Source organism: Taudactylus pleione, unplaced genomic scaffold (assembly GCF_031769625.1).
Source record: "Taudactylus pleione unplaced genomic scaffold, aTauple2 ptg000533l, whole genome shotgun sequence".
NCBI classification, from domain to species: Eukaryota; Metazoa; Chordata; class Amphibia; order Anura; family Myobatrachidae; genus Taudactylus; species Taudactylus pleione.
The window spans coordinates 1,027,946-1,047,243 of record NW_028284935.1 but is presented as its reverse complement, the minus strand read 5'-3'; positions in this window follow the sequence as shown (position 1 = coordinate 1,047,243).

Here is a 19,298-nt window from a genome sequence, read left to right as displayed (position 1 = left end):
TCAGTCGCTGTATGCTAATTATGTTATGATGGTTGCGGCCGCATGTGTTGTATTGATGGTCACATGTCATGTTTACATGGACTATCGATCAGTTTGTTATTAGCTTGTTGTCAATTATCTAATTAAGAGTGTTTAACTCTTGCTGTTCTTTTTATTCATTTTTTTTTAATGTGTCACTAAACTTTATTGTTTTTTTTGTGGGTGTTTTCCCCTTTCTCATTCCAAAACAAAGTAATGTTTATTATCTGTGAATGTACTGTTGCTAATTGTGTTAACTTTAAAAATGCATGTGCATTTTGTGTTAGGATCATTTCCACTCTAATGTTTGCAATTACACACTGCGTGTTTTATCCAATCAAATCTGACCTTATTTTTCGGGTCACATGATTAAAGGATTGTCCAATAGTGTTTTTTTTAGGAAACTGAGTAAATATTTAAGCCAATCATCTTTATTTTACCCCATGTATATTTCATGTTTTCTGTAAAATTGGCCATTGCCATCATGAGAGCCGCGGCCTTTACCCGTCGGGAATTGAGCATCCTGGTAAACATTTTGGACAGGCGGCTTACAAATGGCCAGCCTCTCATTTCCAACCGCTTAAAGCGTGCGGCCTATGTGGAGGTGAGGAGAGCCCTTCGCCCTGTGGGATTTCGGCGCAATATAGCGCAACTAGAGAGGCAGTGGTCCGATTTGCGCCGCCAGTCCTTTTGGCTAATTTGCGGGCGCGATTACGCAGACATAAGTATGCGTTTGTATAAATGTTAAAATTAGTGGACTGTTAAAAATGTCTGTTTCTTTTCCAATTCTTTTATTAAATGTAAACAAACCCTCCTGTATGTTGTCCCTATTGTCCTGAATGTGTAATGTGTACTTGTATTAATGTAGCCAAAAGTGAAAACTAAACTTTTTTCTTTTTAATATCTTTACATTTTAGAAACACAGCGGAGACAGAGAAGGGCCCGCAGATTTGGCCGCAATGCAGGCTCAGCCTGCAGCCCTCCCCTCACCTTCCCCATCCGCTCAACCCAGCCCTCCCTCCCCACCACCATACTCCCCCAGTAACCCTCCCTCCCTCTTCCAAAAATTCCCTAGTATTCCTCCCTCCCCTGCCCACTCATCCCAAATCACCACTCCCGAGCCCGAGTCCTCAACCCAAATATCCCCTCCCTTGGATTTTTTCCAGTCCATTTCCCATCCCACCATTCCACCAACTCCAACTTTCTCTCCATCTCCAGCACCATCTCCATCGGGTGCTTCCTTGCCACGCTCCGATGGTATGTGCTTTTTAATATTATGTTTTTTGTTTTAGTTTGTTTTTTGGAGTGTTGTTGTTATCCATGTTTTTTTTAAATATTTTGGCTGTGTGTTTGTTTTAATTTTTACAGTATGGGTGTCATAATCATTGCGCAGTAATCCTGTTACTCAATATTTTGTGGTTATGTTTTGTGCCTGGGCCCTTTTTTTGGGGGGTGCCCAAAAATGTATGCCTTTTGGGGTTTACAAAATGCTTTTTTTTGGTGTAAAAATTTATTACTTTTTGATTTGTATTTTAGATTTAAATAAAACATGTCACAGAACTTGGGAAGGTGATAGGAACCAGACTAACCTTGTTAATGTTGTGTACACTGTGTTTAAAATGTACTAAGATGTAAATTCATTGGGAAAAGTGATGTTAGCCATAGCAAACAAACACATTGTAGTTTTGGATTATCAAGAACATTCTAGAAGTGAATACGTGCAGTGTGTTTTAAGGATATGGCCATCATGACTTAAGGATACACCTCCCAGTTGTTTATAAATCATCCTAGTGAATTTTTGATTATGCCACATAGTTAGGGTTTCAAAGTGTTTTTACACCATAAAAGTTTCTACATAATAATAATGTTGTGTGGAGTAAACTTTAGAACACACCCTAACATCCTAGTGTCTACTCACTGTTTGGGACATTGAATAAAGTTTAATGTTAAAATGTGGGTCATTTTTTAGATGTTTTTAACCTACAAATACATTTTTCTGTCCACAGATCTAACCAACATACTTGTTGGAATACGTGAGGAGCTCACTTGAACAAGTGGCCATCTATTGCAGGCCTACTCCAGCCTACAGCAGATTGTGGGGAGTCTGGAGCGGTTTTAGTTTTTTTTTCCCTTTGTACATTTAAAAACTTTGACATTTCCTGTAAAGTTTTTGTTCTAAAAACATTTGTCCTCTTTTTTCATAAAAATTAAATGGTGTAATTCTGCATTTCAAATACTTTGTGAACAAAGATGGGTGCCTTTCCATAGTGTAACTAATACAAAAATGTTCATTTTAACCTTAAGAACATTTGCAGTTATTTTTTTTGTTATTTGTTTGGGGTTGCCCTACGTTATCCACCTCAAAATTGGTTTCATAATACATTTACACCAAACCTTTTTTTTTGGTAATACATTTATTAAATAACAAACATGTTGCCAACATGCTTTTAATTGTAAAAAGCATTTAATCACAGAATCACACAAAAAAGGGCCTCAGGTTTTTCTTATAAAAAAATATCTTGCTTAGTCAGACATAAACAACAAAAGCAAAACTCAAACATAATATTTCTTTTTTAAGAGACAAAATTAAAAAAATAATCAAAATTAACTAAACATGTGGTGGTATATCCGGAAAAAATATGTTAGTTGTCCAAAAACAGTACAGGGTATTGCCAATGGGTTCCATTATTTTTTCAGTTTCGGAAAGTGTTGTGATTTTTGAGAAAAAAATAAATAAATTAGGTTCACATTAAAATACATTTGCTCTAAGCGTAAAATTAAAAATAAAGGTAAAAATTATTACCTAAAAAATCTTGAAACCAGAGAGTCGCATCTGCCCCCCCCCCCGACAGCATCACAACACATTCCTCTGGGTTGCCATCCTCTGGCAAGATATCCTCTGGCTGCATGGGTACTCGACTTCTTATTGCAATGTTGTGTAAAATACCACACAGGACCACAATGCGAGAAACCATTATCTGGCGAGTACATGAGTGCACCACCAGAGTGATGGAGACACCGGAAACGGCCCTTTAAAAGGCCGATACAGCGCTCCACCACCTGCCTGGTGGCAGTAAACACGGCATTATATTGAGTTTGTGGCCCTGGTGTGGGATTCAAATAAGGAGTCAGCAGCAAGGGCGTGCAAGGATATCCACTGTCACCTGATGGAAATGGGACACCAAAAGATCCATAAATTGTCAATGAAAACATGTTTACACTATTACTATAGCTACATACTGGATTTATACTTACCAAGAAGCCACGCGTCACCAGCTTGCAGTGTGCTTAATTTTGGCCAAATCCCTGAATGCTGGATCACGTATGCATCATGGCTGCAGCCTGGAAATTTGGCATTCAGGGAGAGGATCTGGAGATAGGCATCACATAGCACCATTACATTTAGCGAATGGAAATGTTTATGGTTCCTATAAATTTGTTCCCTGCATGCAGGGGGCTGAAGTGCTATGTGAGTTCCATCCACTACCCCTATGACATGTGGAAAGCCTGCAATCTCAAAAAACTTCTGCTTTACCACATCAAGGGCTTCCGTATCCAAAGGCATACTAATAAAATGTGCTATATGATTGAAGAATGCATCTAGCACACACCTCAGGATCTGTGAAAATGAGGGCTGGGAGAGGCCACCCACCAGCCCCAAAGTGGTTTGGAAGGACCCTGAGGCTCAGAAATGTAACACCGCCAACAACTTTGTAAGTGGTGTGATTGCTGTAGGAATGTTAATCTGACTTTCTAGATCATTCTTTATTATCGAAAGAGTGTCTAGGATAATATTTGGAGGCAGGCGATAAGTGGTTACAACCACATCATCAGGCATTCCAAAAAGGGTGACACGTGTTCTCTATATGTTGGCCCTTGCACGCCTCCTATGCCTATGCCCAGGAAGGTTGGTGGGGGGCAACATGGCCACTATTAGCTGGCCCACATCGCTCTGTAAAGTTAGAATTTAAAAAAAAAGTGTTGTTGAGAAAGAATTTTCAATATTTTTCCAAAAATACTTAGCTTAGTAATAATGGTGCATATTCTTACAGGGTCGGGCTGTGCCATCTTCGGGAACTCCTACAGACGTTGTTTGTGTACGAGTTTTCATTTTATGGAAGAAAAAGAAAATAATATTTTGAAAAAAAAAACATCTATTACTACTATTATTGATAAAACAATCCTTAACTTTGAAATTGGGCAATATTAAAAATGGAAAACATAATTATTGTTTTATCAATAAAAACCACAAATGCATTATTAAATGTAAAAAAGACAGCATAAAACACTTCATTATTAAATACAACAAACTTTTAGGTTTTTAAAAATAGGCACTTACCTGAATCCAGTACAAACTGGACTGTTAAACACCTAAAACAAAACAATAGAACATTTATTTATTATTATTTATTTATTACCAGTTATTTATATAGCGCACACATATTCTGCAGCGCTTTTACAGAGAATATTCAGCCATTCACATCAGTCCCTGCCCCAGTGGAGCTTACAATCTATATTCCCTACCACATGCACACGCACATACACACAATAGGGGTAATTTTGTTAGGAGCCAATTAACCTACCAGTATATTTTTGGAGTGTGGGAGGAAACCGGAGAACCCGGAGGAAACCCACGCAAGCACAGGGAGAATATACAAACTCCACACAGTTAGGGCCGTAGTGGGTATCGAACCAACGACCTCAGTGCTGTGAGGCAGTAATGCTACCATTACACCATCTGTGCTGCCCATGACAATGATTGTTTGATTAATGTCCTTTTTTTAGTTTTAAATTCCAAAAAATAAAAAAACAGCTTGCAGTAGGCTGGCACACTTACTGGAGTCTGCAAAGAATGTTGTTATTTTGTTCCTCCAAAAACACGTCCACCCAAACACACAAAGTAACCGGGTTTGTTAAATTTATGGACAAACAAAAATTAAAAAACAACCCACCCCCCCCAAAAAAAAAGGAAAACAAAAAAAAACAATAAAAACCCACCACCCAAAAAAAAAAAAGAAGGTACACCAAAAAAAAAATCAATAAAAAATCCACCAACAAAAACAAAAACCCACCACCCAAAAAAAAAAAAAATGGTACACCAAAAAAAAAAAAACAATAAAAAACCCACCCCCCCCAAAAAAAACCCCCAAAAAACAAATAAAAAACCCACCACCCAAAGAAAAAAATACAAAAATAAAAAAACACCACTCAAACAACACACACAAGCACCACTCAAACAACACACACAAGCACCACTGAAACAACTCCAAACACTCTAAACACTAGCAATCCCTTCCTGCACCACAAATCACTCCAACTACAACCCACAAGGAAACATTTGGCTTTGCCTTAAATAAGGCCAAAAAAACACAATGATTGAATAATGCAGGCAATGTGTGCATTGTACGTAGGCAAATAGGGATGCACGGGTAACCAATCCAGGGATGCGCTCATATCTCGGACAACCCAGGCAGTGACTACAGAATGCAGGCAAGGTGTGCATTGTACGTAGGCAAATAGGGATGCACGGTTAACCAATCCAGGGATGCGCTCACATCTCTGACAACCCACGCAGTGATTACGGAATGCAGGCAAGGTGTGCATTGTACGTAGGCAAATAGCGATGCATGGGTAACCAATCCAGGGATGCGCTCACATCTCGGACAACCCACGCAGTGATTACGGAATGCAGGCAAGGTGTGCATTGTACGTAGGCAAATAGGGATGCACGGGTAACCAATCCAGGGATGCGCTCACATCTATAAAATAGTCATCAAAAGCACTATTCTTCATGCTCTCTCACAAGTTTTGAAAATGGCAAATGAGGAGCATGGTGGGCAGAGGACAAATGAGGCAGGTAAGTGTTAAACACATTTTTTAAAAAACACAATAACAGTTCATATCTTCCACAAATGCATTTTTTAAATGTACAAAATTAAAAATATTGTAGGTGCTGGGAATCCACTACCACCACCAGAGGAGGAGGAGGCGGGGCCAAGCAGGCCAAGGCCCAGAAATCCACCGTTTTCAAGGCTAGAGCTTGAGACATTGGTGACCATGACAATGGATAACCTTGTCCATGCCCCAAGAAATATGGGGGCTGGAGCCAAAGACAGGATTTGGGAGGAGATATACAGGGCTGTTAATGCTGTGGGGACAACCCAAAGAACCATGAAAGTCATCAAAAAAAGGTAAAAAAAATTATATTGTGAGTGTACTGAAGTCAAAAGCGAGATCTTAATTAAGTAAACTAACCATTAAAAAATGCCAAATCACATTGTCAGATGGACTGATTTCAAATACCAGCTGAAGAGGAAGCTATGGAGTAGGGTGGACCATGCTGCGGGGACAGGTGGTGGTCCCATCCCTGAGGAGCTGACCTTGATGAGGTTGGAGACGTTGGCTCAGGGATGTGTGACGGAAGAGGAGATAGTCGGCGTGTCCACTATGGACACTGACATGGCCGACTTCAATGCTCCACATGTGCAAGAATGTAAATATTTTTAGGACTCAAAAAAGTATAAAGCTAAAACGTGTATGCATTTTTTTTTATAAAAAATACACATTTTTTTTATTTTTTTTCCAGACTCAGAGAAGGTAGTGCCTGATCCTGAGGTCAGGTCTGGGTCCAGCACAGATGGAGACTCTGCAGGGGAGGATCCAAGTACTCCATCTGGGGACCCTGTGGAGTCTACTCCAGGGCAACCATCAGAACTAGCAGTGGTCTCCCAAACTCAGGAGAACAGATGTGTTCTTCTGAGGATGGAGACCACTCTGGTGAGGGTGGCAGTGGCCCTGGAGACCATTGCTGGGGCCATAGATCGTTGGGCCAATACCCAGGAGCAGTCAAACCCACCTGCCATGATGGAGCGAGACTCCCTTTCTCCCAGGACCACCACCTCTGGCAGCCCAACAGCCACCCCCACAAGTATGGAGAGCCCTATGCCTAGGCCTGAGGAAATACCATCTACCTCTGGCCAGGCCAGTCAGCGGGATACACGCCAGACAGCTGTCCATAGCTTACCTCTTCCTCCGAGCCGGCCCAAATGACGCAAGTAGCCCTGTATATCTCCTCCCTCACCTCTTGTCCAGTCCCCATATTTCTTGTCATCAATGTCTCAAGCTATTTTTTTTTTTTTAATTTTAGAATTGTGTTTTTTATTTTTTTATTTTATTTATAGGCAAATGTTGCCCTAACAATTGTAACTAAAATTGTGATTAAAGGCTAATTTCCTAAAAATAAAAAATTGTATTAACAAAATGTCTAAATTTAACTATATCAATTTATACATGGTTTAAAAAGTATGGTATCAGAAAAGGCTGCTACGCAAAACACAATGCTATATGTTTTAAAAAATGCCCGAAAAAAATAAGTTTAGAAAGCACAAATAAACAGTTGTGTTACGAATTCCCTAATGCACACGCAAGTGAAATCATTTACAAGGTAATTAGCAGTGTTCATAGTTACAATGCACCAATCTTAGCTGCTTGGTTAGTGTGGTTCCAATTAGAAACATCACAAGTAACATCGGATTAACGACTGTACTGTTGTGGCTTACGGACGCTTCTTGCCTACCTTAGCCTGGACGATCATCCTGTTTGTAGAGTGACGTTGTCATGCATCCTCAATTCATGGTCGTATGAAGCAGATAATTTATGCACTCCCCTAAAACGCCTGGAAACGCTGAAGCACGCCTCCGTTTGCAGACCACCACCCCCGTATACACCCACAAACGGACTTTCCTGTCAATCAACTTTCGCAAGCCACTTCCGTTTCGGAAGCCCTACGACCGACAGTATTTTGCATCGGTAGAGCTCATACGCACATGCGCACAGCTAGCCGTGCGCAGGCACAGAAAGAAAAACATCAGATGCGTACGACTGTGTGGCCGCTACGACCGACTCTGAATGAGGTCCAGTATGTGTGTATGTATGCTATGTGTGTGTATGTACAGTATTTTTTGTATATTACTGTATGTGTATGTATGTATGTATGCTATGTGGGTGTATGTATGTATGTGTGTATGTATTTATGTATGCTGTGTGTATATTTCTATGCTATTTGTGTATGTATGTCGCATGTAAGTATGCCTGTGTGTGAATGTACGCTGTGTGTAAGTATGCTTTTGTATGTAATGTATGTATGCTGTGTGTGTATGTATGGTGTGTGGCTGTGTGTAAGTATGCCTGTGTGTGTATGATACTATGTATGCTGTGTGAATATGCTGTGTGTATGTATGCATGCTTGTGTGTGTATGCTATGTTTGTGTGTGTGTGTATATATATATATATATATATATATATATTTACAGTATGGATGGAAACCCCCCTTACAAATCTTGCATTCGCCCCTGACATGTACTGTATGTCATTTGGTATATATATATATACAGGATAGATTTATAATTGTAGGTCTGTCCCATCTCCTCAATGAGCACACAGTGGAAACCTTTGCACACCCCAATGGCTCCCACTGTTAGGGAGATGGATCAGCTCCGGCACCTGGAGTAATTATGGGAGTAGAGGAGGGGGCTAGGTGAGATGACGGGGGTGGGACAGAGTAGAGTAATGAAGGAACAATGGGGATTGGGCTGGATGGTATTAGGGTGGAGACAACACAGAGGGGGCATGGCCATTAAGAGCATGAGCGAACAGGGGGTGGAGATGTACAACTTTATATATATTGCTTGACACAGGTCATAATTGCCTACTGAAATAAAATAAAACTCTAGAAAGACATGTACAGAATGTATTTAATATCATTTGAACACCTATTTTTTTACACAGAACTACATTTTTAATGTTGTACTGTATGAATTTTCTTAGAATCTAATGTCTTTACTACAATAGGCTTCAATATTTGCTGGGACCTCTGAAGATTAAAAGTGAACACTTAAAAGAGTTTCTTTACAAGTCACTTTTACGGATTCTTTTTAAACTCACATCATAGTGTTACTTTCAATTGCAGAAATGTTTTTTATTTATTTTTTTAAATGTATTACAATGAAAATAAAACTAAAAATAATGCTTCACTTTTTCAACCTGTAATCCCAGGATATAGCTAGAATATTTTGAAATGCACTAATGAAAATAATTACTGTACTTGTCCAAAATGAACTCTTTCTACAACCCTCTTATAGATGTTAAACCTCTGGGACCAGAATTTAATTCCTAAACCTTTAACTAATTCAACAATATAGATGAGAAAAATAATTCTGCATAATACAAGACTTCAATCAGCTTGTGGCCCTCAATCAGCTTCTGGACCAAATTGCCAGGAATTTGTTAATTGAGAATCATATGAAAAGCAAAAGTCTAAAACTGTCATGACCAACAAATGTCTAAGAAAATAATAATTTTCTGTAACAGAAATTAAGGAAATTATTAAATAAAATAGCTTATTAACTTATTAAATAATAATCGCTGTAAAGGGGAAGACTCGCTCATCTCTACTTAACACCTATGATATTTTCTAGGCAATTATTAAATTCTGAATTTACTTTGCTGTTGTGTTTGATACAGTTTTTCACTAAATTTGGTATCACATTTTTAACTGACTGGCCAATCACAATAAATTGGCTTCATTACTGTAGCCTATGAAAAAGGTACTGCTAGTCAGAAAAAAGATACAGGTACTCACCTTATGTTACAAGATTTAAGACAGCTAGTCAGAAAAAAAGATACAGGTATTCACCTTCTGTTATAAGATTTAAGAAGTATACAAATTCTGGGCAAGTTTTCAGATGCTTCCTGTATTTGATTAATTTCTGAAACTAATTATTTATTTCTGTTTCTAGAACTTGTTATAAGAATTGAAAATTCTGAAAAAAAAACAAAGGGCCAGCTTTGAGTACCATAGAGTAACATCAGAAAAAAGCCTAGTTATTCACATTGGAGAGATGACAGAATTATTATTTTTTTTTAAATTTCAATGCATTTTGTCAAGTTCTGGCAATTCAAGTTAATGTATGAATCCGAACGCACCAATTCATACATAATTCTATTTTACTGGAATATTTAAGAGCAATTTATAAAATGAAACAATAATTGCATTTTTGAAAAACATTTTTTACAAGTACCAGGCAAACTCTCCCCCCCATAAGCCATCCTAAACGCATTCAAAAGAGGTCACGTAATTGTATAGAACTGTGAATATTTATACAATGGAAAAAAAACATATGAAACAGAGGCAATACATATTTCAGATTATGGAAGTAAGTTTTCATAAAAAGGTTCAGTTACAACTAGGGGTGTGCACCGGACACTTTTCGTGTTTTGTGTTTTGGTTTTGGATCTGGATCTTTCTTCGTGTTTTGGATCTGGATTGGTTTTGCCAAAACCACCCTTCCGTGTTTTGGGTTCTGGGTTTTGTGTTTTGGATCTGGATTTTTTCTTAAAAAATAAAAAAAAACCGCTAAAATCACATAAATGGGCCTTTTTTTGTTCCTACGCTATTAATAACCCCAATAACATTAATTTCCACTCATTTCCACTCTATTCTGAACACCTCACACCTCACAATATTGTTTTTAGGCCAAAAGGTTGTACCGAGGAAGCTGGATGACTATGCTAAGCGACACAAGGGGGCGGCACAAACACGTGGCCCATCTAGGAGTGGCACTGCAGTGGCAGACAGGAAGCCAATCAGCGTTATGGTGCCCATTTGCATGTAGCACGAACCCGGGAGATCCGTGCTACATGCATCTGTGTGATTGGCACAGAGCAATGACAGGTCCGTGAGACCCGTCTGTGCTGCTGTGGTAAAAAAAAAAAAAAAAACCTGTGTAAAAAAAGAAAAAAATGGCGTGCACCCCCCCAAAAAAGAGCAACCAGCCCCGGGCATTAGTAACCCAGTGCTGGGTGTGCTTAAATACAGGGGACAAACGACGTAGGGGTCCCCTGTACTTAAGCACAACCAGCACCGGGCTAGTCAGAACCAGCGCTGGTTGCCAAAATACGGGGGACAAACGACGTAGGGGTCCCCTGTATTCTGCGCAACCAGCTCTGGGCTCTGATCCGGTCCTGGTTCTGGAAATATAGGGGACAAAAAATGAGTAGGGTTCCCCTGTATGTTCCAGAACCAGCACTGGACTTTTTCTAGCGGGGGGCTGATGCCACAGCCAGGGGAGCCCTTTCACCGGGCCCCCCAGCCGCAGCATCAACCCTGACCGCTAGTCAGCCCAGGCCAGGGATCCCTGGAGAGCTGGGGACCCCCCCAATAAAGGGGTCACCCTCTCCAGGGCACCCCAGGCCCAGGCTGATAGCCCGGGGCTATCCCCGCCACCCCTGGTGGCGGTGGGTGGCGGGTTGATTGTGTGGTGTGGTGTAAATAAAGAATATCAAACATTGTCTTTACAAGTAGAACTGCAAGTCCCAGCTAGCCTGCCCCGCATGCTGGTACTTGGAGAACCACAAGTACCAGCATGCAGGGCATTAAGGGCCCACTAGTACCTGTAGTTCACCTGTAAAAAAAATGTTTAAAAAAACACAGGACACACACACCGTGACAGTATAAGTTTATTAAACATACATACACACACACACATGTACACATACTCACCTATGTAACCTGTAGCATCGGTCCACTTGTCCGGTAAAGTATCCCTAGGGGACCTGTGAAAAAAAACATACTCACCATCTCCTATGCGAGGTTCTGTCCTCTTCGTTCCAAAGTAGGCATCCCCGGACTTGGCAAAAAAAAAAAACGAAAACGCGATCCACGAACTTAGTACCGTTCTATAGAACGGTACTTCCCGAATGAGAGCTTAGCGGCGGGGTATCACCATGGAAACCCCGCTGCTAAGCGTTCATTGGCTGAGAGAGGTCATCTCCCGTCTCTCAGCCAATGAACGGCTCCCTCCATTGTAGTCAATGGTGGGAACCGCAGGGTAAACTTTAATAACCTTGCGGCTCCCAGCATTGACTACAATGGAGGGAGCCGTTCATTGGCTGAGAGACGGGAGATGGCCTCTCTCAGCCAATGAACGCTTAGCAGCGGGGTTTCCATGGTGATACCCCGCCGCTAAGCTCTCATTCGGGAAGTACCGTTCTATAGAACGGTACTAAGTTCGTGGATCGCGTTTTCGTTTTTTTTTTTTTGCCAAGTCCGGGGATGCCTACTTTGGAACGAAGAGGACAGAACCTCGCATAGGAGATGGTGAGTATGTTTTTTTTCACAGGTCCCCTATGGATACTTTACCGGACAAGTGGACCGATGCTACAGGGTTACATAGGTGAGTATGTGTACATGTGTGTGTGTGTGTGTGTGTGTGTATGTATGTTTAATAAACTTATACTGTCACGGTGTGTGTGTCCTGTGTTTTTTTTAAACATTTTTTTACAGGTGAACTACAGGTACTAGTGGGCCCTTAATGCCCTGCATGCTGGTACTTGTGGTTCTCCAAGTACCAGCATGCGGGGCAGGCTTGCTGGGACTTGCAGTTCTACTTGTAAAGACAATGTTTGATATTCTTTATTTACACCACACCACACAATCAACCCGCCACCCACCGCCACCAGGGGTGGTGGGGATAGCCCCGGGCTATCAGCCTGGGCCTGGGGTGCCCTGGAGAGGGTGACCCCTTTATTGGGGGGGTCCCCAGCTCTCCAGGGATCCCCGGCCTGGGCTGACTAGCGGTCAGGGCTGATGCTGCGGCTGGGGGGCCCGGTGAAAGGGCTCCCCTGGCTGTGGCATCAGCCCCCCGCTAGAAAAAGTCCAGTGCTGGTTCTGGAACATACAGGGGAACCCTACTCATTTTTTTCCCCTGTATTTCCAGAACCAGGACCGGATCAGAGCCCAGAGCTGGTTGCGCAGAATACGGGGGACCCCTACGTCGTTTGTCCCCCGTATTTTGGCAACCAGCTCTGGTTCTGACTAGCCCGGTGCTGGTTGTGTTTAAGTACAGGGGACCCCTATGTCGTTTGTCCCCTGTATTTAAGCACACCCAGCACTGGGTCACTAATGCCCGGGGCTGGTTGCTCTTTTTTTGGGGGGGGGGCACGCCATTTTTTTCTCTTTTTACACAGGTTTTTTTTTTTTTATTTACCACAGCAGCACAGACGGGTCTCACGGACCCGTTAGTGCTCTGTGTCAATGACACAGATGCAAGTAGCACGGATCTCCTGGTCCGTGCGTGCATCTGTGTCATTGAAATACACAGCAGCACAGACGGGTCTCACTGACCCATCTGTGCTCTGTGTCACTGTCAATCACACAGATGCATGTAGCACGGATCTCACGAGTCCGTGCTACATGCAAATGAGCACCATAATGCTGATTGGCTGAGAGCCGTGACAGACGGCTCTGTCAGCCAATCAGCACTTTGCCCATTAAAGGCAAAGGCATTTTTTTTTAAATGGCCGCTCGAGGCAAAACCTCGAGATCCGACAGCAGATCTCGAGGTTTTGCCTCGGGAGAGGGATCCGGGGCAGACAGGGAGATCCGAGCTTGGGCTCGGATCGCCCCGGATCCCCGAAGTTCGGGTGGGTTCGGTTCTCAGGGAACCGAACCCGCTCATCCCTAGTTACAACATAGTTATCCTTTGAAAGAAATGAGTATTCTCCTATAGCAATTATAGATTATGGAGAATACATAGGAGGCCGATGCAAAGTACTGTGTTATATGCACAGGGAGCCAGCATCTGATCCTGTATACATGCACAGCACAGGAGTGAATAAAGCAGCTGGATATGGTGGAAATAATTATCAGCACAGTCTACTGGTGCATCCTAGTTGTATCACATTGCGATTTGGATGGATGGCAATAAAAGATGCAAAAAAGGACGCGTGTGTGTAATATTGCTGTAGGTTGCAATGTTTTTTTTTCCTATCAGGGCCAATGTGTGTGTTGTGGATCTGGATTCATCTTTGTGTTTTGGTTTTGGATCTGGATTTTTTTTTTAATGATAAAAAGTTTTTTAAAACAGCTAAAATGGAGTAATTTTTTCAATCCAAAACCTGATATTCGGATTTAAAATCCAAATTCCAAACCACTATAATATCAAAACCATAACTCAGATTTATCTGGATCTCCTCAGGAGTTTAGAATAGCGACTCGAATCTGTCCAGATTCACATAATTCGAGTGGATTTGGATTCCTGGAGAATCGAACCGCATATCTCTATTAATTATAGCATAGGATGCACAAGATGTTTGTGTCTTTTTTGTTTAATACTTTTTAGTAGCAGTCTGTTCTTCTTTAATTTTTTTCTTTGCTGCTGTTTTTATTTTGAATCAAAAGTTAAAAAAGCAAGAACAAAAAAGCAAAACAATAAAAACCACATGATAAAAAACAAAAGGATAAAGAAAAAAAAGCAAAAAAAAAGAACCAAACCGCACATCTCTATTAATTATGGATAAAGTTGGATGGGGAGGGGAGCTCCAAAATTTCTTGCACAGGGTGCTAGTAGACCTGGGGCCAGCCCTGATCAGGCACACTATGCGGATACAGTATCTGACAATTAGAGTAGTGCGGGTCTGGTTCTCAGAGAACTGGCAACGACCAAATTTAGGGGTTCCAAGACAAACCGACTCCGAGTTCCAAATCACTGTGGGGTACCGAGTCGAACTGAGTCCCAGTTCGGATTTCCTGTGTTTCAGAATGCAGAATTAAAAACTGTACTCTGGTTTTGGATTGCATGCTAACAGGTCAAAATTATGTAATTTTAGCTGGTTTTATTTTTATACATTTTTAAAAAATACAGCTCCAAAACCAAAACATGTGAGGATGGTTTTGCAAAACTAAACACAGATATTTAATCCAGATCCAAAACCAAAACACGGGGGTCGGCGCACATCTCTAATGGCAATACATGCTATTCATTTCACAGATTATCCTATGGAATCCCACATAATTTGTTTGCATAGGATGCAGAAGATGCTTGTGTCTTTTTTGTTTAATACTTTTGAAGTCTGTACTTTCATTTTTTTTCTTTGTTGCTGTTTTTATTTTAAATTAAAAGTTAAAAAAAGCAAGGACAAAAATGCCAAACAATAAAAGTCAAAACCCAAGACAGCAGAAAAAATATAAAGCAAAGGCAGAATATATTGTTTAATGTCCAGTGTTTTATGGCCACATGCAAAGATTAAAAAAATATAACATTTTCTACTCCAGCATGCTTACATAATTACCGTAGTGTTGCCATAATTTTTTATTTATTATTGTTTTTAAGTCGAAAAGGTTACCAAGTAAGAACTTCATGATTTGTACTGCTCAGTTATTGAAATAATCCTTCCGAGGCATCTGTATCAAATTTACAGTCTTGACCTCTTGATAAAAAAAAAGAATTGCTTTAAAATATACCTAAAGTATGTTAAATTAAATTATCTTCACTGATCTCCCTGTGGATTTGGAGAACAGCTTATTGTGATATATTTTGTTCATCTAGCTGTTTTATTTGATTTGCAGAATCTGCCACCTCTTCTTATTTGCACCGCACAGTCTGTATGAAAGCCAAGAGTAATTGCAGTCAAAAAAATGTTTTGTCTCTCCGAGGCATGTTTCTTAAAAATACTGTAAGGGTCTAGTATGATGCCTTCCAGTGTTATGGAGTGAACACTGAGCTAAATTTAATTTGTCACAATATACAGATGCGTGTAGGTTACAATGCCAAAACTAATACGAACTCCCACCAATCTTTTGGAACACTTTTCAATGCCAGTGATGCTTATACTGTATGTCAAAATGGTTACACTTCCTAAGACAAGCCCATGCAATGTCACAATAATATGTATCATCTGGAAATATTTGATTTTATTGTCTACGCAAGTCAGACAAACGTAATAAAAAGTAGAGTGCGCCAACCCCCGTGTTTTGGTTTTGGATCTGGATAAACTTTAGTGTTTTGGTTTTGGTTCTGGTTTTACTAAACCACTCTCACGTGTTTTGGTTTTGGATCTGTATTTTTTTCAAAAAATGATGAAAACAGTTAAATTCACATATTTTGGGCCTGTTTTTGTTCCTATAGTATTGATAACATTAATAACATGAATGTCCAGGCATTCCAGTCAATTTTAACAACATCACAGCTCATAATATTGTTTTCACTACTTTTCTAGAGTATAGGCCAAAGACTGCAGTGAGCTGGCTGGCTACAGTAAGCAACAGAGCAGTGGCCCAAATGCACCACAGTTTAAAAAATATAGGGCATTTATGAAGCAAGCTGGAATTTTCCTTGGACCATCCAACCCACTCTTATATTGGATATTAAAAAGGACATGCACAGTTTAACAAAGCAAGCACTTTAGCGACAAGGACAGATACGTTTGTGGCTGAAGTCCTTGGTTTGTTTGGGTTCCCGCAAAACAATTTTTTGGAAGGACTACCTTTAATAATTAAGGAGGAGGTTGATAATGAGAGTGTTGGGGGTGGAGATTGCATGTGCTGGTCCAAACTGCTGCCAGCTGATACTGAACTGCTTGTAATTAACTAACAATACAGGTTGAGTCTCCCATATCCAAATATTCCGAAATACGGAATATTCCGAATTACGGAATAATTTTGGCATGACTGAGATAATAAAACCTTTGATTTTTGATGGTTCAATGTACACAAACTTTGTCTAAGGCACAAATTATTAAAAATATGGTATAAAATTACCTTCAGGCTGTGTGTATAGGGTGTAAATGAAACATAAATTTATTTCATGTATGTACACAAACTTTGCTTGAGCCACAAAATTATTGAAAATATTGTATAAAATGAGCTGCAGGCTATGTGTATAAGGTGCATATAACACATATATGCATTCTGTGTGTATATTGGGGTCCCATTCCCAAGATATTTCATTATGATATGCAATTATTCCAAAATACGGAATATTCCGTTATCCAAAATACCCCTGGTCCCAAGCATTTTGAATATGGGAGACTCAACCTGTATTATAATGTTGTTAAATAAATTGGATGCACTCAATGCAAATGATGTAATGGAGGAGGAGCATAGATGGTACCTACCTCTACTAACTTTGGCTTCACAAATGATATAGATGCCTTCACAACTGTTGTCAGGATTTGTGTTAAAATAATTCCACACCCAAGAGGTGGCTTTTATGGTTTAATAACCAGGCATGACAATGGCTTTATTTTTATCATGAGCAAGAATTGCTGCCACTCGTGGTTGATTTACACAAACAACATCCTCATGATCAACATCCTCATTAGCATCAGGTAGGACACAAATATCCCCTTAATCCTCCTTTTGCATCAACATCCTCATTAGCATCAGGTAGGACACAAATATCCCCTTCATCCTCCTTTTGCACTTTCTCCACACTATCATCCTCAATTTCTACTATTTCACCATCTAATACTAGCACAGCCATCATGGTGTCAGTGATCCGCTGTGCAACTGGTTGACAGCTGTTATATTTCCTTCCTCTATCAAAAGATTGTTTAATACTCATTTATTTTTTTACAAGTAGTAGTCTTCTTGGTCCCTTTCTGGAATGAAGATCCACCCCCAGCAGCAACAGCAGCATCAGCAGGCCTAGTGCTCAATGATTCTTCTGAGGAATGCTGGATAGAGGAGGAGTCACTTAGCCTTATGTTGGATGCAGAACTACCTCCGATCATGATTGAGGATATTGATGATGAAAGTGTTGGTGGTGGATATGGCAGGTGCTTGGATCTAGCAGAGAAAAGGGAGCTAGCTGATGCTGGACTGCTTATTGTTACTTTTTTATCCAAATTTTCTGGATTTCCCAAAAACTTTTCATGCACACACTCCAAATGACGCAACAGAGAGGAGGTACCTAGATGGTTAATGTCCCTACCTCTACTTACTGTGGCTTAGCAAACACAACAGATGGCTTGACAATTGTCTGGATTTGGGTAGAAAAAATTCGACACATAAGAGGTGGATTTTTTCGTCTTATGCCCAGTCATGAAATGGGCTTTCTCTTATCATGAGCAACAACTGTTTACACCGATGCCTGACTTACACAAACAATCTCATCAACAAATCCTCATCAACATCCTTATTAGCACCGGTGTCAGCTACACAAATAGCTCCCTCATCCTGGTGCACTTCCACACTAGTATCCTTAAATTCTACATCAGCAGGTTGGCACATGCTGCTCATCCCCATATTTGCAGAGGGTGCACAAATGGAGAAAGGAGGCTCCTCTTCGAGAACAGTATTAGTATTAGTATTAAAGGTCAGGCTCACACATTGCACCCGCAGACACACTTGGACTCTCCTCAGGGATTTGTGACATTTCTCAGCACACAGTTGGTTCCTGTGCCTTAGTGGTTTTTATTTCTTGACACCTCTTCTAGAGTGAAAAGGGTTTATATCATCATGAGATGCAGAAGAAGATGCCTCACTGACAATTGCAGAACCACCACTCATAAATAAGGCCAAGGCCTTAGCCTTTCCTTGCCACTGCGTGTGGTCAATGGAATGTTGACAATTTTATGTGTTTCTGCACTAAACTTTCCCTTTGTCAGAGGTGTTTTTTTTGCTACTGTAAAATATAGTTATTTTGATTTTAGGTGTTCTGACTGAAAGCCTCTATACCCTTGAGCATTGTCTTTAGTAGATGACTTTGAAGCACTATCATGATGACTGGTGGTGGCAGCAGCTGCAGTGCTAGTGTTTGGTTGTTGCTCCTCCTGTTGATTGATTGTTGTATTACATATGATGCTTGAATTTCTTCTTCACAAAAAACAAATATATATTTTTGCCCACCGACTGCGACACACTGCGTGGTGGCCCTTGATCTACTGACTGTTACTGACTGTTATATCTCACACGGACAGTATCACAGCCTGAATTTTATCACAAACAAAATAAACAATTTTTTTTTTTCACAAAAAAAAGTGCCCACCGTCTGCAATACACTGCGTGGTGGCCCTTGATCTACTGACTGATATATGGTATTATGGCCTGAAGTTACAGCACCAAATAATTTAAATTTTTTTAAGCCACACATAAAATAATAATATTTTTTAATTATATTAAATGATGTTCCTGCTCTATAAAAAAACAAAAAACATTTAGTTGCTAGCTGCCTATCCACAAAACTAGCTCAGCCAGTATTACCTAGGGGACTGTCACTGACACAGTATGTGGCACTGCCCATCAAGGACAGTGTCACTAAACATGACTGTCACTATCACTATCACTATTAGACTGTCACTAGACTAGCTATGCTAAGCTAACTAACTAGCCTAGCCTCCTACCCCACCCCGTGGTCCTGTCACAAATGACGCTGAATCACCATGGGAGGGACTTATATTGGATCCAAAACTCACAAGATCCGATGCCGGGAAGATGACTT